The sequence below is a fragment of the Pelodiscus sinensis genome, chromosome 12, assembly GCF_052426305.1.
Source record: "Pelodiscus sinensis isolate ZL-2025 chromosome 12, ASM5242630v1, whole genome shotgun sequence".
Taxonomy (NCBI): domain Eukaryota; kingdom Metazoa; phylum Chordata; order Testudines; family Trionychidae; genus Pelodiscus; species Pelodiscus sinensis.
In genome coordinates this window covers 50,910,718-50,932,115 of record NC_143063.1, presented here as the reverse complement: position 1 = coordinate 50,932,115, position 21,398 = coordinate 50,910,718, and the positions used below count along the sequence as shown (strand labels likewise).

The 21,398-nt window shown below is 43.8% G+C and overlaps 1 protein-coding gene across 1 annotated transcript in view; it reads right to left on the bottom strand.

Moving 5' to 3' along the window:
- ZFHX3 (zinc finger homeobox 3) overlaps positions 1–21,398 on the bottom strand; it is an 866,714-nt gene that overhangs the window by 635,485 nt on the left and 209,831 nt on the right. The gene's annotated exons all lie outside the window — the stretch shown is intronic.

Sequence of the window (21,398 nt, the reverse complement as noted above, 5' to 3'; positions counted from 1 at the left end):
TCCGCGCGAACCTCCCAGTCGGGACTTAATTGTTGGTAATCACCGATTTCCTGGGAATTATTTCTTAAGCAGATTCAAGAACCATTCTCTCCCTGTGTGGTTTGGCATACACAGAGTCCTGCTAACCAAACTGAACTCTTCCACTGGTAGATGCGGGGGGGGGGGGGAGGGAAAGGAAGGCATGTAGCAGTCCAGTGGCGATGGTTTATCTTTAAACTTAACGTTCCAGCACAAACACAAACACAAACCTTAATGAAAGCCAAGCTAATTCTGCCAAGCACACACCCTGTTAACAGAAATGGCACCGCACACACGGCGCTCCATTTCCGAACACTGTATTTTTTCAGCATTATTTCAATGGAATGATTATTACAAGCAAGAAAGCCCAAATCCCCGGGGGGGAATGTGCTCCCAGCAGAAAGCCCTCTTCACACGACATTTCGCAGCAAGGCAAGAGCCTCGTATCACATGGTGCCCTCCTCTCTTCCAAATGGAAACAGGCTCGCTAGCAAACCAGTGTGTGGGTCTGTTCCATTCTCACCGCACTCCTCACCCTGCTTCTCCGCTTGCAGGCCCTGGGCCCTCCCAGCACGGTCCTGCATCGGCCCCAGGCACTCGCTCTGTCCCATATGTGGATAAGTGTAAAGTAATGCACATCGGGAAAAATAACCCCAACTATACGTACAGTATGATGGGGGCTAATTTGGCTACGACAAATCAGGAAAGAGATCTTGGAGTTATCGTGGACAGTTCTCTGAAAACTTCCATACAGTGTGCGGCGGCAGTCAAAAAGGCAAATAGGATGCTAGGAATGATTAAGAAAGGGATAGAAAATAAGACCCAGAATATCTTACTGCCCCTGTATAAAACTATGGTACGCCCACATCTTGAATACTGTGTACAGATGTGGTCTCCTCACCTCAAAAAAGATATTTTGGCCTTGGAAAGGGTTCAGAAAAGGGCAACTAAAATGGTTAGGGGTTAGGAACCGGTCCCATATGAGGAGAGGTTAAAACGACTGTGAAAAGAGGAGACTGAGGGAGGATATGATAGAGGTCTATAAAATCATGAGTGGTGTGGAGAGGGCTGATAAAGAAAAGTTATTTATTAGTTCCCATAATAGAAGAACTAGAGGACATCAAATGAAGTTAATGGGTAGTAGGTTTAAAATGAATAAAAGAAAGTTCTTCCTCAGACAGCATGTAGTCAACCTGTGGAACTCCTTGCCAGAGGAGGCTGTGAAGGCTAGGACTCTAATAGAGTTTAAAGAGAAGCTAGATAATTTCATGGAGGTTAGGTCCATAAAAGGCTATTAGCTAGGGGATAGAAATGGTGTCTCTGGCCTCTGTTTGTCAGAGGCTGGAGAAGGATGGCAGGAGACAAATCACTTGATCATTGTCTTCGGTCCACCCTCTCTGGGGTACCTGGTGCTGGCCACTCTCGGCAGACAGGATACTGGGCTAGATGGACCTTTGGTCTTACCCATTACGGCCGTTCTTATGTTCTTATGTACCCCCCAGTAACACTACCCCCTCACTCTACCCCCCCAGGTCAGCAGACCTTTCATGGAACCGTGCATTTACACACCACACCTGATCTCTTACCCCTGCCTCACCCTTGGCCACAGCACTCCCTCTGCAGCCTCCCTCTGCAGCCCTGGGTCACTGTGTCACCTCAGTAGATACCTGTTACCACAGTTGTCACCTTATCTGGGATCCCTGTCACCAAACCTCTCCACATAGCTTATGTCCCCAGTCACTGTGCCTCACCTTGCCCTGCATCCAGAGTCATCAGAGCTCCTGCCTTGTCCTTGTTGCCTGACATCCATCCCGGGTGTTAGAGCAGAAATTCTCCCTGAAACCTCCTCTCCTTTCAACTCACTTCACAAAACACTTCACTTGCAAACCCTGCAACACTTAATTTGCAGGGGAAGCTCACTCACGATGGGCACAGGCCCAAAGCGATTTTATTACCAGTCCCCTGGTCTCGTATCACCCTTCTCTTTGCCTCGTGTCTAAAATGTCTCAGAGGGGTAGCTGTGTTGGTCTGTAACTTTAAAACTTAACAGGAGCAGGAGCATTAACTGGATGTCGCATTATAAAGCCAGTCTCCCCTGCCTTTAAAGAGCATTTCTAAACTTCAAAAGCTAAGTCCTGGATACTTCCAGACCACTTAATTAGCCTCATTAGCACAGGTCTCACAATTGACAGGTACCTTTTTTTTCTGTTATAAATAACTTGGATTCTGTTATTTCCACTCTAGCTCATCATCAGATGAAGTGGATTTTGCCCATGATACTATATATTTTGAAGGTGCCACAAGGACAACTCAGCTCAAGGTATAGTCAAGCCATGTACTCTGTGTCAAGGCCTGACAAACTGCTGACCCTTCACGTGTACGGATTCTGTGTCTTTGCAAGGGGGGTGGGGTGCACAGTTCTCTCACTTTGACGTATCAGAAGCAAAAATCTCAACGTGCAAATCGAAAACAAAGCAAGAAAGGCTGGACAGGCTTTACCCAGGTGCACAAAAGTGGCATCAGTTTGTTTAGCAGCTGGTCTCCTTTGAGTGAATGATTTTAAATGGGAAGTTATTTTATAACACTGGGAATGACCACTTCAGTTACAAAAATTACCCATATCCCCTATGCACATTGTAAATCTGCACCACCAGAACTTGGAGACCAAACCAAAGAACTGTACAAAGAACCAGAACAGAGCATGAAAATAAAACCACAAATTGAATCAAAAAGAGCCACCCAAACGTCAACTGAAACAGTGATGCTGGTGACACCTTTGCTCTGCAATCTGCCCTGGGTTTTTTGTATCCAGCAAGTGGTTTTACTTGATATATTTGTAGCGGGGCTGTCAATTAATCGCAGTTAAGTCAACGCGATTAACTCAAAATATGAATAATTATTTAAATAATTAATCATGATTAATCACTGTTAAACAATTGCAGTCAAATTGAAATTTATTAAATATTTTAGATTTTTTTTCTACATATTCAAATCTTTTTATTTTAGTGACAACACTGAATACAAAGTGTACTATGCTGACCTTATATTCATTATTAGAAATATTGGCACTGTAAAAAGGAAACAAAAGAAATAGCATTTTTCAGTTCACCTCATACAAGTACAGTACTGCAATCTCTTTAGCATGAAAGTTGAATTTACAGATGTGGATTTGTGCTACATGATTGCACTCAAACAAGCAGTGTAAAAATTTAGAGCCTATAAGACTACTCAGTCCTACTACTTGTTCAGCCAGTTGCTCAGACTAACAAGTGTCTTTACATTGATAGGAGATAATGCTGCCTGATTCTTATTTACAACTGCTGCATTTATCCGCATAGCTCGGGTCCTTAAGCAGGGCCTCAGGGCTGGAAGTGTGGGGGTTGCAGGAGTGAGAGTTGGAGGGTGAGGCAGAGCTTTGGACAGAGGACTATGTGTGGTAACGGTGGGCAGGGGGGCGAACCCCCTCTCAAGATTCATACCGAGGCTCCTTGCTCTTCCCCTTCTTATCCCTGTCAGGGAGCGACAGCAAAGTGCACAGCTTGTCTGCCCACTGCGCTCCCAGCCAGAGTGAGGAATGCAGAACACTGTGCACCTCCCCTCGCTTCCTGATGATGGGGAACAGCCAGCAATGTCCTCGAACAAATCCGGGAGAAGTGGGAGCTTCAGGCCCCCCGACCTCCCAAAAGGTGTGGGAAGCTCAGGGCTGGGGCAATCCTGTACAAGGGGCATGCCCAGCCAGCCTCTTTCTCCTGCCTCTCTTTTCAGTTTGGTTTTCTGAGAAGCAATCCCATTCCAGGCACATCTCATTTTCCTGGCACAACTAAAGCCTGACTTTGCTTTAAGTTATAAATTTGGTAGACCTAGATCTTAGCATTTGGAAGGAGTTCTTGAACAGACAGACAGACTCACTCTCTCAAATATATAGGAGATGTCACCTGAAAGTGAGAACAGATATTTGCATGGCACTTTTGTAGCCAGGATCGCAAGATACTTACATGCCGCATGCACTAACTGTTCATTTGACCCTTCATGCTATGCTCACCATTCCAGAGGACATGCTTGCATGCTGAGGATGCTCATTAAAAAAAAATGCATTAATTAAATTGGTGACTGAACACCATAGGGGAGACTTGTATGTCTCCTGTTCTGTTTTACCCACGTTCTGCCACAGAGTTGATGTGAGAGCTGTCTGGGATGACGACCCAGCACGTGTTGTTCATTTAAGAACACTTTCACTACCGATTTGATAACATGCAAAGAAGTGCCCAGCTGAGGTTTCTAAAAAGAGGCCCAGCACTCCACTCAAGGTGTGAGGATCTGAAGCGCTGTACACGTGCTGCAAGAGACGAGGTGTGGCGCCTGCTTTCAGGAGTCTTAAAAGAGTAACGCTCCAAAGCAGAAACTGACCCACCAGAAAAGAAAATCAGCCTTCTGCTGAAGGCATCCAACTCCGATGCTGAAAATGAACAGGGGCCGCTCTCGAGCGGAACCCGTCACCAGCATGGCCTCTGGAATGGTGGCTGAAGCAGGAAGGGCCACATGAGACTTGGTGGGACCAAGGCCAATCATTAGAGAGGTTGTGCAGCTTGGCTGGACTGTGCCTGCAGCCTGCCCCGTGCTGTCTGCAGCTGCATGTCTTCCAGTACCCCCAAGCTAGGGTGTGGGACTCTGGAGTCCAGAGGGGGGCACGCCGGGGGGTGGGGAAGTGGTGGCACTGCAAATGCCAGTGAGAGACGTTTCATTTACTGCTGCACCCTACACTTGTTCGCTGACTTTATTCAACTGCCCCCTGTGGATTGGATTTAGTGGAGACATTAGTCTGTTAGTCCCAGTTTCTGTCAGCCGTTACGTAGAGGTGGGTTCCGTCTCATGTACGTACATTGGGTGCATATTATTTATAATCGGTATTTGTGAGATAGAAATTATCTAAAATTACAAAAATGAGTAGTATCGTTATTAGAATAGGGTTGTTCCCGTTGATTCTCAAGGCAGACCACTGAGTGTGTGCTGGGGCCAGCCAGGTGGGGGCAGCCCCAATTTTAACTCCTCCTGGAGTAAAGCAACAGCAGGAGGGGGCTGGATAGAGGATTCTCATCTCTCTCCGCCCGCCAACATCACCCTGAGATACTCAGCATCACCTCTTCTGTCAACAGCATCAGGCTCCCGGGCACCCAGGCGACTGTTGCCTGCGCCCAAGTAACCCAGAGAGGAAAGGGGGAGGCTACATTAAGAAAACCGAGTGCGGGGCCTATGTCTGGAGTTTGTTTCAAAATACCGAAGGGCCTTGGCAGCGCCCGTCACAAAGGGACTCAGAACCCCGGGTTCTCCTCACGTTTGGCCGAGCAATCCGCCGGGGTGGTGGGTTTGGGGTTCCCTTTACCACACTGCTATGAAGTCTGAGATAAACTGAGGTGTTTAGGGGGTTTTGTGGAGGTGCACAGAAGCCTTTATATATAGACTTAGAATTTGAATGGACAACTGCCCAGCAGGTGAACCTTTCACCGGACCACCGGCCATATGCATCGAACGGGAAACAGCTTCCCTGGCCTCTTCCTTCTGTGTAGGGCTGTGCCAGGAGAAGCTTGGTTAGCTCAAGAAATTCCCCATTCCCCCTAACGAGGAGCAGGCGGACCACTGAGATTGCAGCAAGATGTGTGATGCAATCAGGCTCATGTTCAACAGAGAAGCATGTGCACTACCGGTCCCAGCATGCACTCTGTCCCAGCCCCTTGAAACAGGACTGATCACCGTGTGCTGGAATCTATACAGTCTGTGGATTACACCTGCCTATTAAAGATGAAGGCAGCTTCTTGTGGAAATCAATCTTTTCCACTTCAGCCGCCCCTGCTGCACAGCCTGTCCTTAGCCAATGAGCTACAAAGAAAACATTTCCGCCTTCCCGTTGCAGAAGTAGATGGAAAATCAGCAAGAAATCTCTAAAGGACAAATAAACATAAAAAATGATTCAATAAGATGTTAGAAGAAACAGGGGAAGGACTTTATCTTAGAACTTCACAGCTGTATGCCCCATATTACTGAGACTATAACTAGTCTTATTATATCCTTTATTTCTTATTTAATAGTATTAAATTGATTTTCCCTCAGATATTGGACTTGCACAGCACATCTAGTTCTTAGTGACTTTTAAACAGATGCTGTGAGATATCGCCAATATAATTTTCTTTATTGGCTTGTGTTAAGTCTGGAGGGAGCCCATTTTCCTTTCAGTTCAAAAATCTCAAATGCATCTTTTACTCATGTCCAAAGGAACCGTATTTAGTTGAGCTCCATTTTTTAAAAAATGAGACCCAAAGCTGATGTGCAAAATAAAACCTAATTGGGATTATAACTCTATTTTGCTTCTTTAATATTTATAAGAAGGGCCTAAAAAGGATTGCTGTTATAATATAACAGTTTTGTTTCAGCTTGTTCTATACATTAGACATTCAAGTTTTATCTGTCTTGGAAGACAGCATGATAACTGGAGAACTCCTGAAATAACGACATGAAAAGAGAGTGCAAGTGTCAGCAATTAAAAAAGGAAAGGATTTTTTTAAAATGTAGTTTTAGGGTTTTTAACCTATTAAATAGCAATAACTAGCAAACAGGTTGAAGAAAGAACATCTTTGTTAAAGATTTAGCACCTCTTCATTTAAGGTGTTAGTGCACTCACTCTATATCTTCTGAATCATCCTAATGGTCTTTCGTTAAAGCCACGGAAGACCAAACTTGACATTGCTGATGTTAAGGAAAATACAAGCAAAAGAAAAATACCTAAACAAAAATCACAACAACAAGCCCTTTACTGACTTATTTATATTTCCTAGAAAGAGCATACAAAAAAAGGCAGATTGTCCATTTTAAAAATATTCTTTGCAGGTCATCTTCAAAGTTGTCTAAAAGGAATTAAGAAAGTTGATTTATCATCCAAATAAATACTGTACATATTATTCCTGACAGCCACACTATGGGTCTATATAATAACCAGAAGCAATGGAAAGAGCCTGAAAACAAAGAGTGCTGTTTTATTTCACAAGTGGGATGGAGGAAAACGAATAACTGTTTACAGTAACACGAAAAGCAAGCTACAGTGCACATGCCCACGACAACTATGTAAAGCTCAGCTATGTAAAGACAAGAGAGAGAGTTTCTGAGATGCTTGCTGTTTACCTAAGAGACTATAAAAGGCAGCTAGGGAATCATTACATTCAACTGGGTCAATCTGAAAGATGCAAATATGTATTTAAATTTGGTCCATGTCACTGCAGTTACAGCGTGAGGAGAGTGGCTACCAGTGTGGAGTGAGCAGCTTTTTCAAAGGCGTGTCCACTGTTCTACATACCACTGAACGCTTTTGCAACCCAGAGACTGAAAATGGGAATCTATCGGACTGCCAGGACCTATTTTAGCCAACAAAGGGCCACGAACACATTGGCAAGCGAGAGAAAGACTATCCTTACAGGTATTAATTACATTAACTTGAATAAAATTAAATTTTAAATAATTCATTATAACATCTAATTCTGGGGCCAGAGAAGGGACTATTCATTTTCACTTGAGAAGGAAAAGATGAAAAATTCACTCATGAAAACAGTTTGACTATTAATTTGAAAATACATATATTTTATACATTACCCATAAATCCGGAATTTACATGACATATATATGAACATGCTTCTTTTTCCTGCTTAAGGTTTCTCTTGCTCTAAAAATATATCACTTTGGTATAAATACAATTACTTACAGCCTTTTTTCTGTTTACACACATGAAAAACAAACTCTTGGTACCTTCACCCCCCTCTCTGCCTCCCTGCCTTCCCTAGCAGCAGGGAGCCCACACTGGCACTCCAGCCTTGTGTGCAGTGTGAGGGGGCAGGGCTGCCAGAGAGTGGGCTAGGAATTGGGTTGCAGGATCTAAGCGGGAGGTGGGGTGCAGGAAGGGGTGAGGCTACAAGGTCTGGGTAGGAGGTGGGGTGCAAAAGCAGGCTGGGAGTAGGGTGTGTGGCCAGGGGAAAGGGTGCAGGGGGTAGGTATCTGGCCACGGAGGAGAGTGCAGGAGTGGGCTGGGGGTGAGGGGTCTTGGCAGGGGGCAGCGCAGGAGCAGGGAGGGAGTGCAGGGTCTGGGCATGAGGAGAAGGGGGCACTTCCTTGCTTTCGCACCCATACTGCTCCCAGGCACTGTGTGCCAGGCAGGGCCTCCCACTGTTCCCATTGGCCGGATTCTGGCCAATGGGAGCAGTAGGGAAAGCCTCCAGGCTGCACATCAGCGTGCTGCTGTTCCTCCAGCTGGGGGAGGGGGAATGGCAGTGCACAGAGCCGCTTCTGGCTGTGATTTTTCCCCGCGAGACAGATGTGGCAGGGAGGCTGAGAGCTCTCTCCTCCCACTCCCCGCAGCTTGTGCTGGTGCTCCAACCTCGCAGGGAGGGCACGAGGCTGGAGTGTCAGCGCAGGCTCCCCGCTGCAAGGGGAGGGAGAAAAGAGGGAGGAGGCTGAGCTCAAGCCATGGGTCACCTGTCAGGTGGCTGTGGACCACTAGTGGTCTGCGGACCACAGTTAGAAAACCACTGACTTAGGAGAAAACTCCTCTCTGGCCCAAGTTCTCACCTCACCCAGGCCAGGTGTCCATGCGAATGCATTAGATCACATTCGTTTGTATTATTATGCTCCAAACACTAACCCTAAAAACCTCTGGATTTAATGGGAAGGTTGGGGGGGGAGGAGGAGAAGGAATATTTTAGCATTTTTAAATTGCAAAAGTATGCGCTACCAGACCTCTGAACACAGAGTCTCACTTGGATGTGTGCGGCTGCAGTGTGTACACTGAGTATTAGGCTAACGTGAGCTGCCTTTCATCAACCTAAGTCTGTAGTATAGCCAAGGGCTGCCTTTCCTTGCCTTGAAGACAATCCTTTTACTAAAAGTATTCAGGATTTCCCAAAGAGGCCATTAATATATATTTAGTGTACGTAATGTGTATATTGACAATCCCCTTTTTTAATCCGAAACAAAAGGATTCAGATATTTTCTAAGTTTAGTAACTAAGGCTATATACCTGTGATATCATAAAATATCTATTCTGTGTTTTAACAGTGAGCCTGTTATATCGAAATATAACGGGCTCGCTATTCCGACGTCCCTGTAACCCTCATTGCACGAAGGATAAGGGATGTTTTGGAATAACGCTTTATTTCAAAAGAAAATAGAAATAAACTACGCAATTTGCATAGCTTATTTCGAGGTAAGGGTGCAGTGAAGACACATCCTAAGATGTGCTAATGTTTGACTTCACAATGGCAAAAGGAATTAGCATTTGTTTTATATTGATAATGCGCCTGATTCCATTATATATTCAAATCTTTTTACATAAACATGTAAAAACTTGCATGTAAAAACTTACAACTGTCACCTTCTTGCAGTATTTGGAGTCTCACCCTAATTTTAAAAATGGTAAATGAAGGGTATTTTACATTGAGTTGGAAAAGCAACCACTTGAAAGCTCTCTTTCTACGCTGGTAGCTTCAGAGCCATCATTCAGTCCTGCACACACCAAAAAGCAGACGCCTTTTAAAATGAGGTTTATAGTGACATGCTATCACAGTCTTAACTCTACAGGTACAAACGTGCTGCTCACATAGGAAAGTTATACATTAACCACAATATATTAAGATTTGTTTTATCCTGTTCAGTAACCTCCTCAGTACAATAAATGAACTACCATAGATTAGATAAATAGAAGGAAATATTCTGTTTCTGATACCTAGGCTGTAGATTTATTTTTGTCTTTGGGGGCCTTTCAAAATAGAACAGCTTACAGCAGTGTTCTTTAAGTTTGTGTTTTGTTCTCCATCACAGCTCAGGGTTATTGAGGTTTTCTGCCACAAAAGCCACTTTTTAAAACAAAGTGGGCAGTCTAAAATTAAAACAACTAATAACTGGGGGGCTAGCCAAGAGGAGAAACATCACAGACACAAAAAGTAAACACTCTGTTCAATTCTGCTTTTCAAATGAACTAAAATGAGACAGTTGTTATTAACTGCAGCATTTTCACTAAAATAGAAGTAGAATCCAAGAGCCAATATATATAAACAAACATGAAAGAAATAGAAGGATAAAAACATTCTAAAAGGGCAAGATGAAAATGCCAAACCCAGCAAAAAGAAAGACAAGAAAACTCTAAGCATGTGAATGTGAGAAGACGACTGTATGTGAAAGAGGTGAATACATTTAGAAGGAAAGGAAAAGAGGCTGAGACACAGAAAAGAGGATTTTGAACAAATATTTTGCCAGTTTTGAAAAGAGAATAGAATGAAAAAAAGAAACAAAATAAATAAAAATAAAGACAGAAAATGAAAAAAACATAAGTATCTGAAGGACCGTCTTCTCCCATACGAACCTGCCCGGGGATTGAGGTCAGCTGGGGAGGCTTTGTTTTGTGTTCCCGCACTTGTTGATGTAAGATTAACATCTACATGGAACAGGGCATTCTCAGCTTTTGCTCCCAGGCTGTGGAATTCTCTTCCCCGGGATATTTGCATGGCGCCAACGCTAGCGTTGTTTCGGCATCAGGCTAAAGCCACCCTTTTTACTCGTGCTTTCATTAATGTTTGAGTCTGTATGTGTGTGTTCCTCCTCTCTATGGCTATGTCTATACTCGCGGCTTCTTGCGCAAGACCATCTTGCGCAAGTGTTCTTGTGCAAGAACTCTGGCTCAAGAAAACGTCCACACTGCCACGTGCGAGCTGTGCTTTTGCGCAAGAGCGCCTATGGCAGTGTGGACACTTTCTTATGCAAGAAAGCTCTGGTGGCCATTTTAGCCATAGGGCTTTCTTGTGCAAGAAATCCCGGCTGAGCGTCCACACTGCCCTCTTGCGCAAGAGCTCCTGTGCAAGAGGGCTTACATCTGTCAAAAAAGAGCATAGCTCTTGCACAAGGAGCCCTCTCTTACCACGCCGTACTGTAAATTTCCTTGCGCAAGAGCGGGCGGGCAGTGTGGACGCTCTGCAGATTCTTGTGCAAGAATGGCCGTACTTGCACAAGACGCCACGAGTGTAGACATAGCCTATATATTTTTAGCTGGTTATGTCCCTCTGAGGTCTCATATTTTAAATTCTCGTATTTTAAATTTTTATACATATTTGTATTTTTGTTTGTTCTTGTAAGCCGCCTTGAATATTTTAAATAGAAAGGCGGGGCAAAAACAAACAAAATAAATAAATAAATAAAGGAAAGTGATTTCGAGCCAATTCCAGTTATTAGCAAAACTGGATTTGTTTAAATGTTAAAGAGGAAAACTTGCTTAGATTACAGTGCAATGTGGATTATCCGAAACCTCAGTGGGACAAATGTAGTCAGCATCCCCCATAATACTCAGTCAGAGAGGCATAGGTGAGGTGTTTCTGAGGGAAGAGTTGGCCTAATCATCCAAAATTTCCACAAGCTATGAAAAAGTTTTGATAGCTTCCCCATCACTACTCATTTCTGGACAGTAAGGGTGTGCCTCCGCTGAACCTAGGTCAAAATAAAATCTGCAATTGGAGCTACGCAAATTGCGTATCTTATTTCAATGTTATTTTGAAATAGCTTACTGGCACGGTCTACGCAGCACTTATTTCGAAATAAATCACTATTCTGAAATGTCCCTTTTGGAATGAGGTTTACAGGGATGTCGGAATAGGGCACCCGTTATATTTCAAAATAACGGGCTTGCTGTGAAGATGCAGGATAGCTATTCTGGGATACTCTGGGGTCCCAAAATAGTGCTGCAGTGTAAACGTAGCCTAACAGTGCTTTCTGGCTCTTGCAGGGACTGGATGTACCAGTGCGTAGGCACTGCAGGGCTCTTCTGCCTGTTCCTAACCTGCAAGTGCCGTAAGTCTTATGAGCAAGCCAGTTCCACCAGATGTACAGTCCAATTCTGTGGATTCAAGAGGTCTGGATAATGTCTGGAGAAGGATCTGAACCTTTCTAGACAGCATGTCGGTTCTATTGCCACTGGACTATATTCCTGAATGGTGATTTCTGCATTTCAGCAAAATCCAAGATATCTGTGATATCTCTGGATTTTAGCACAGCTTTCATAATGAAAACCTGCATTTTTTGCACTTTGGGACCCGTTTGTGTAAACACCACTGGATCTATGAATTCTGCAGGACTGTGGGTATCAGTATGGCTGGGGAGAGTGTGGGAACACTAGTGCTAATCTTGTAATAAAATCAGCCTTTGCAATCAAGTCCCAAAGTTTTCCAACGCCCGCCATGTATTAGTGTTTTCCATTAGCGTTTTCTGAGACCATAAGATCAAGGTATTCAATGAGTTTTAGCTTTCTACTGCCTCCATTTTGTGCAGACTGAAGCGAGCTGCATCTTAGTTTTATGTGCTGTCCTTAGTTGTGTGAGGGAAAAAAGGAAGTGCTCTGTCCAATAAAGTGATGGCTGGAGTAGAGGACAGGGAAAAATCAAGGAAAAGAAACCGGTTACTAATGAATTGGTATTGAATCTCAACAATGTCCTAATGACATGTTATAAATAATTCAGCGCTGATGGAGCGAAGTTCAGTATCAGAGGGTACTGAGAAACAAGGTAACCCCCACCCCAACAGGAGGAGATATGAAGGAGAAAAGGTTTACTCTAAATAGCATATAACACAATGAATGGCTTTCCTGTGAATGGATAAACTAACCTATAATCAACATCTTAGCTAATGTCTTCTTAGCGTCAGCCCCCTCCATTGGCAAGTCTGCCCCAAAGCATCACCCTGCGTTACAAAGACAATTTTGTTCCTTTTTTTTTTTGCTCGTTTGTAATTTAAAAATGCAAACAGCAAATGACGAGGAGGAAATTTGAACTTGAATCCATTACCTTGTCTGCAGTCTAGCTACACGAGTCTCCAATCATACAACTCACAATCCCAACAAAACCATACAATGGACTTGGCAAATCTGAACTCTGAAAAGCGGGGCCAGGAAAACGGCGGTGCTGGGGCCGAGATCGCAAACAGCAGGAAGCGCTGCAGGCTGGCTGGGACTGCAGTGCCGAACAGGATGGGACCCCAGAACTGGACTAGCAAAAGGCAGCAACAAGGTGCCTTTTTCAGACACAGGCCTGCCCAACAGCCAGAGGTACCAGCCTACACTTACATGAGAGCGACAGTTCCTCTAAAAAAAAGACCAAAATATATTTCTTTCACAAAGCTTGGCTAAAAGGAGCCATAGACTGGCTGCCAGGTAGATGATTTCCAATCCAGTAACAAGTAACAGCTTTCTATCAATATGGAAGCAGAAGTGTAATTAAACTCTTTGATTAACCCACTCTACTCTTCCAGGGCACAGATAGTGACTATTGAGATTCCAAAGCAATTGTTAGAATGCAAAGTTACAAAGAATCTTTTGTTCAGACAATCAGCAGAGAGAATGCACAGGCAACACCCGAGGTGTTATGAAGTCTAATTTGAACACAAGAAGAGTAAATCACCTGCCCAAAAAAACAAGCTACCCCTCCCTCCCAAGTGCTGTGATGATGGACAGAGAGTCTAGTGAAATCTGGAAAAACCCATACAAAGTACTTCTCCAAAAAAATAAAATAAACCCCACTCAGAACTTGATCCAGAATCCTAGAGGTGAGAACACCACTGAGTTGTATCTCTTGCACTTAATTCATTATAATTATTTAAGTATTTTTCACTAATAAAATCTTAAATTGCAAAGCAGAAAGGCATTGAATGAAAAGGTTTGTTGGCGAATATAAGAAGGATTCAGTGAAAAGCACAAAAGCTACATGAAATTTTAAATGCAATTATCTCAGATTAGAATATTTGGCTTGAAAGATCTTGAGGGTATTGGTTTTGATAAGACAGACCCACTTGACAAGGCCTGTCACCACTCCAGGTTGCTCTGTTGTCAACTAAAGATGAAAGGACATCACAAAGAATTAACTTCAGCGTTTAAATATTTGGAAATGTCAAAGAGGTCATAGCGGATCTATTCCCTTACACAGCATATTTACTTGATGAAATTTGTGGTAACAATGTGTTTTTACTTTTCATTCAACTTGGCCCAAAATTCTGGTAATTGATCACAGGATAATGAGAGCTGACAAGGAAACAATGTGATTGGCTGAGCTCTGTATCAGTCACAGCTGTTGCAGGTACACACTGTGCATTTTCAGACTTTCTAATAGCAGTAATTGGTGACTATAGAAAAAAAAACCCTGCGAAATCTCTTCATGTAGTTTCCAGAACCTTTTATTTGGTTTCCAGTTTCACTATAGCCAATTTAAATCCTTTTATAATTAATACCTCCCCACATGTAAGATCTATTGTTCATGACTTCTTCCGAGCAGTCTAAGTACCCCCTACAATATTCAGTGGTATGCTTCTCAAACAGGTATTGGTCCATTGTTTGGAACAGTAAAGAGAGACGCACAAAAACCGAACCCATAATATTTTTGTTGACCTTTTAGGAACATTAATCATGTTAATTTCCTTAAAAGTCACCTTATGTTGCACATAGAGACAAGAGTCAAAAAATCTGATTTAAAATAACATGTGGCCACGTTTGCTAGCATCTGATTTTATATTTCCAGGGTACATTAGCATCTCTAAATAAGTGGTAAGTTAAAACAAGTTAAAGTGCTGTTGTATCATGCTAATTTTTTTTCCATATATGATTTGGAGAGAAAGGTCAAGTCTGCTGTCACTTCTCTCTAACTGATGCTCAGAGCCTGTGTGCATTGAGCATGATATATTTAAAAGAAGCCAAGCAATCGGCCATTTTCTGCATCAACTGTATTAATCATAAACCCTCCATCTTGAGCTGAAACGAGAGATTAGGTGCACAGGAATACGCAGAGGAAGTTCTTTCCCTGCTCAAAACTGAATGCATCCTTTTCCCGTTTCAGACACATTCCTTGTACTGTGAGAAGGGGGTGATAATATTAGCTATAATTTATAAGGTAGACTACCTAGGAAACAGGAATCCAGCTACAGCTCTAATTGGACAATTGAGACCTGTGTCCAGGACAGACAACAAGAAGGCATATTGCAAAACCAGGTGAAATGAAGAGAAAATTGAAGATGTGAAATGTGGCTGGACAGGGTATTTTTTCATATATGTATATCATATCTGCACACATTGCACATGGACAATACAACATGTACGGGTTGTCTCTGCATAGATGAGAAAGAAATTGCAAGCAATAGTAAATATATTGTATTTTAGCCACAGCAGTAAAAATACCAAAAAAAGGAATTAAAGATGAAAAAAGAATGCCAAGTTACTGTAATAGCTGCTCTCCGTCTTGGGCTCAGAATTACATCGAACACCTGAAGTTGGCTGTTCAGAAAGACTTTTGTATATTTCTGTGAGCAATTTTATTTGGAATTGAAACAAATATCACCTGATGTTTAGAAAATGTATTAAGCTAGGAGGTGTATCCAGTCGGTATAGTTTCTTGATTATAGTTACACTCTGCATGTGTAATCATTTGTAACAAGATTGAAATGATTTCTTGAACTATTTCTTATGTATTAAAATATTTAATATATTTAACTGACAAAGGGGACAGCTTGTGTCTAGGCATCGCGCGCTACGTCTGTAAGAACAAGAACACATTACCAAGAAACAAAACAACCCCAGATCTAGTGGTAAGTTTTGCGTGGACAAGGAACAGAATCTCAACGAGCTCCCCAGGTTTTACTTTGTGTGGTTTAGAGTTGCTCTAAACTCTTCCTATTCAATACCATCTCTCTCTTAGGGGTTTGAATGCTTCTTTGTAGTACTGTATCCTGAGCCACACTGCAAATTAACTTGCACTGACATTGGCCCCAAATCAGCAAAGTATTGATTTCAGGGGGACTTCAGCATGTGCTTAAAGACAAGTATGAGCTGAGGCGCTTTGTTGAAAAGGGATAAAATTGCTCACATGCCTAAACACTTGCTGAACGAAGCAAATATGCATTGGGTTGTAATATGCTGGTAGCACTTTCAAATCTTTGTTAACTGATGCTTGTGTATGGTACCATTAAATCAACCCAGAAAGGACCGCAGGAAACCCAGAGGACCACACTATGTGAACCAGATGAATTTCTTATATAAATAATATATAATATACAGATTATGGAATCAAATGCACTTTTTTAGTACATTTCATCTGAAACTCTCAAAGCGCCTTAGGAACATAATTGAGTCTCATAACCCATATGTGGGAGACAAGAACTATTATTAGCACCATTTTATTGATGGGTAAACTCTAGTTCATTGGAGTGAATTTAACCAAGACCACAAGGAGTCCTGGGAACAGACAGCTGGTGATGTATGTAACATTTGATCCTAAAAGCAGCAGAATCCAGGTGTCCTGATTGGCCATGCTCTGTTCACAATAAGAATCACTAATAGGCACAGAAAAAAAAGATGATTTTAAGGTGCTCCTGTATATTTCTCTGAAAGCTCACACACAAGGATGGCCTAAATTGTCTGCTGATGTGCTGTAGGCCTAGAGTCCCAGGCAATCTTCCCCACCACCTCACAGCTACTTACAAATCTAAAGCAGCCCAGGAGGCAGTAGTGCTATCTGCCTCTCTCTCGGGCGGGGTTTACAACAAGGAAAGCAAAGCTTCCTTTGTTGGTAGAGTTGCATGCCTTGAGCTAGAGTGGCTATGGCCTTACCTTACACATGTGCATGGATGGGAGATGTAGTGGAAAGAAGAGAAAAGAAATGAACAGTCTTTTCCAAGGGGCCTCACTCAGGAATGAAGAGCTCCTCCCAGACACTCTCAGGAATGTTCCTTCAAAATTCTTCTAGACTCTCCAGAAAAAAGGGAAACGCCGGCTTTGAACAATCAGAGTCTGCGGCACAGAGAGGAGTGGCTGGAGAAGCAGCTGAGGCCTCTCTCCTGCTCTCAATGTCTCAAATATCCTTCCCAGATAACCCATCTTGAAGCACAACAATGGGCGGGCAGAGAACTTCTAGGAGGGAATCTGCAGGGTGGCACAAGAGAGGGAATTCCCTCGTGAAACGACCCGCAGTGACAGTGCTCACTGAATGCTCCTTTCTGGACAGAGATAAAAAGTTAGACAAACTTATGTGAAGGCGATTTTGTGGGGTCCCTACCAGGTGAAAAGCTGAGTCCTTTTTTTTTTTTTTTTTAAATTAAAATGTTCTGGGTTAAACCAGGTCAAAACGGAATGGGGGCCAAGTGGGCAAAAAACTTTCTTACTTAAAATCTGAAAAATATTGACAGTTAAAGGGGAAGCAGGATTCAGGCAGGAACTGTTTCACATCAGTCGCTGTACACGGGGCGAAGACACAGAGCACAGCACAGGACAGCATTACAGCGAATGCCTTTTTAACCACCAGGGATTACAGTTTGTGGTGAAAGTAAGTTTAGCCCTCAGATGAGGTGAAATGAGACTGCTGAGAAATACAGTCCCTGTCCCTCTTACTCTGTCCTCCCCTCTGCTTTTCTCTGCCTCTTGTGTCTTGTCACCTGTCGGCTGGCAGGCTCTGTGGGTCAGGGATTGTCCTTTGAGCTGTGCATGTGTGTGCCTGTCACGGGCAGTCTGCTGTAGACTGGGCCTAACAGGCACACACCCTCAGTTACCCCTTCAGCAAAGTGCCCAGGAATAGTTCAACCAGCCTCCTTCAGTGCAAATCCAGCCCTTGTGAGGATAGTTACACACATTCCCTGCACATAACAAGCCCCAGTACCAGAAGTCAGACAATATACCAAATACTGGCCCAGTACCTCACCATGCCCCAGCTCCCAGAGGTGGCCTGTTTGGCTTTGTGACTTCAGCCCTCCAGCTCGGAGCCAGGAGACATCTCTCTCTGGTGCTCTCAGCCCCCTCCAACCTTCTCTTGCCTTGGGTGTCTCTTGCTCGGGAAGGAGACCTGATTAGGCCTCTGTTGCCTCCTTGTTGTCAGCCCTTTCCAGCCTTCCAGCATTGGCTTGGCCTCAGGAGGCTCAGAGGGATGCCACTGATGAATATACCCTCTTTCCAGGAAGATGCCCAGAGACCTTCTCCTGCCTTATTTTCAGCAGGACCATCAGGTGATGCCTGGCCTGCAGTCCTACATTCTTCACAGACTCCCTGTGCCAGGCTGTACCTAGTGAACGGGACCCTGATTCGTGCCACTAGGCACTACTGCAATAGGAATGGTAAATAATTATTAAAAACACATTCCTGGCCCACTTTTGCTGCCATTTTCCTCCTCTCGCTAGTCTCCTCACTGTCCCCACTTCCAGGTTTTACAGTCACTGAAGGATTTAACCATGTTGCACATGCCTAAGTCCTACTGAAATCAATGAGACTCCACCGCGTACGTCAGTGTGTGCTGAACAAGGGCGGATTGCTGAAACTTGTCAAATGAGTTTTGTCTCCAGATTAGCACCCTCACAATCAGTTCTGAGTCTCTGCATGCTTCGTGGGCATGCCAACTCTCCGATACCTGATGCTCCTGCTTTGGACAGCCCAAGTGCTGGAGTCCTGGCACAGCACTTATTGTCCTTTCTTATTTAAAATGTTGTAGTGCCCGGAGGACCCAATCAGAGCTGGGGGAGTCCAGTAAGAAACAAATGATCATCTTTACCATGTACAGCTCCAAATATTCTGAACAGCTCTGCAAAAGACCTCAGAAAAATGGAAGAACCATCTCCTGAGCATCTATGTGCTAGAAAGGACCACCTCAAACAAGGAATCATCATGTTCCTACACACACAAGTCCTTCCTGCTCCCCCCCCCCCCCCCAAATATTAGGAAACCAACCTGGAGATCACACAGGAAACCCAAACCACCTGAAGACAGCCATCCAACCCAGAAACAGAAAATGGAAACAACTACAAAAGCTCTACAATCAACTCTCAAGAAAAACCACTTCACCTGGACCCACCACCGCTATTCATATCATCACCATATCAAGACTACCCCTAATCAGAACTGAAGGCTCTGATACACAGCAGCATGTGGAGAACTACAATAAACTTTTAACTAACTCCACCCCAAGGAATTATTTTATAATAAAGCCACCACCACCCACAACCACTACATCTCTGCTGGCAGTCATAAAAATAATCATAAAGCGGCACATCATCTTCTTCTGTGGGTGAAATCCACACTGAATTGCTACATACACTGCTTCAGTAGGAAGTCAACTTTGAAATCCTCAACAAACTCTACGTTCACCACAATCTCTCCATCACCAAGAGGGCAGCGATCTAGTCCCTGAAATACAGCCATCATACTGTGATCAAGCCCACAGACAAAGGGGGAATCATCGTCCGAGGTGACACTTTGCTGGCAACAAGCGGCAGCCTAGATAGGGATCGGTCGACAAGGAAAGCCTTTTCCAACCGATCCCTTATGCCTCGTGCAACAAGGTTTACAGGATCAGTCTGAAAAGGCTTTCCTTGTCAAACGATACCTGTCTAGACTGCCGCTTGTTGCCAGCTAAGTGGCGGCCAAAAGTGGCGGCCATTTTTATTCTAATGCAGCGCGGGATATTTAAATCCCCGCTTCATTAGCAATTTTGGTATGTCTAATTTACATCCCTCTGGTGACAGAGGGATGTAGCCTAGACATACCCAAGGGCTACGTCTCCATTGGCAAGATTTTGCGCAAATACTTTTAATGCAAGAGTTTGTGTGTTAAAGTATTTGTGCAAGAGAGCGTCTACACTGGCATGTGCTTTTGCACAAGAGATGTGCTTGTGCACAAAAACATCCGTGCCAGTGTAGATGCTCTCTTACACAAGAAAGCGCCGATGGCCATTTTAGCCATCGTGCTTTCTTGCGCAAGAAATTCATGTTGCCTGTCTACACTGGCCTCTTGCACAAGAACACTTGCACAAGAGGGCTTTTTCCTGAGCGGGAGTGTCATAGTTCTTGTGCAAGAAGCACTGATTTCTTACATTAGAACGTCAGTGTCCTTGTGCAAGAACTCGTGGCCAGTGCAGACAGGCGGCAAGTTTTTGCGCAAAAGCTTTTGCGCAAAATCAGCTGCTTTTGCACAAAATCTTGCCAATGTAGATGTAGCCTAAGAGAAACCATCCTCAAATGTCTCACCACACAAAGGGCTAGTTTCCTGCAAGACACCATCAGCTTCCTCCATAAACTGGGCAACATTAACAACCTTCCCCCCAGAACACCACCCTTAGCCACTAAGGATGTTACCTCCCTGTACACCAACATCCCTCACAATGACAGCATTGCTGCATACCTCAAACATCCACAAGACAATGGACAACCCTTGGAAATCCATCCAAAACACATTGCCAAACTCATGCATTACAGCTTTATATCCAACAACACTTTGTCTAAACCATGGGAACAGCCATGGGTAGTAGGATGGGTCCCAAAATGCCAACCTCTTCACATGGCACACAAGGAAGAAATTCTGGAAGAATGCAGCACACAATCAGTGACATAGCTGAGATACATCAAAGATATTTTTATCCTCTGGATAGATGAACTAACCTCCTTCACCAATTTCTATCACTACTTCAACCACCACCACCCCTCCATCACACGCTCTCTAGAATACTCCCACACCAGCATCAACTTTCTGGAAAGCACAATCAGCTTCAGATATTTATGAGAAATCCCTGGGCCACCTCACGTACCTTCAAAGATCCAGCAATGGCACCCGCTGTTTACAGCCAGGTATCAGATACCAAGAATTTGCTCTGGCAACAATGGATGCAAAACCTGCAGATATATCTCCACTGCTCTGATACTCAGAATCCCCCACAACACACCTTCCAAGATCCCTGGGTCCTACACATGCCTATCATGACATATGCTATTTGTCTCCACTGTGCTCTTGAATGAGCTTGCACAGACAAAGGATAAATGACAACCAATTCCTATAATCTGTTGGCACAACTTTTCACAGAGCGATCACTCCATGTCTGACCTCTCGGTCTTCATCTTCAAAGGAACTCTGTACAACGCCTCCAAAAGAGGAGCATGAGAATGTAAATTCATAACTCCGCTGAACACTAAGAACCACGGACACTGGTTTTATGGCTTATGAACAGTTTGTAAAACACCCTGCTGCCTGCTAGCCCTTACTTGCCCACTGAATTTTAAGTGGTCTCTTTTAGCATGCATTGGCCCCTTATGCTTACTGATCTGTCCCATCTGGTATTTAGATTGGACTCCGTGGCTCTCTTTTCCAGATCTGAAGAAGAGCTCAGTGAAGCCATTCCTTTGTCCCTTTCACCCACAGAAGCTGCTCCAATAAAAGATTTGACCTCCCCCACCTTGTCTCTCATGAGTGATTATAACAAACAAGATTGGGAAGAGCAAGGATAACAGTACAGTAGTTACTTAGGCTGGTGAGTCTAAGGGCAGGTCTTTAGAGTGATCAATCCAGACCGGGTTGATTT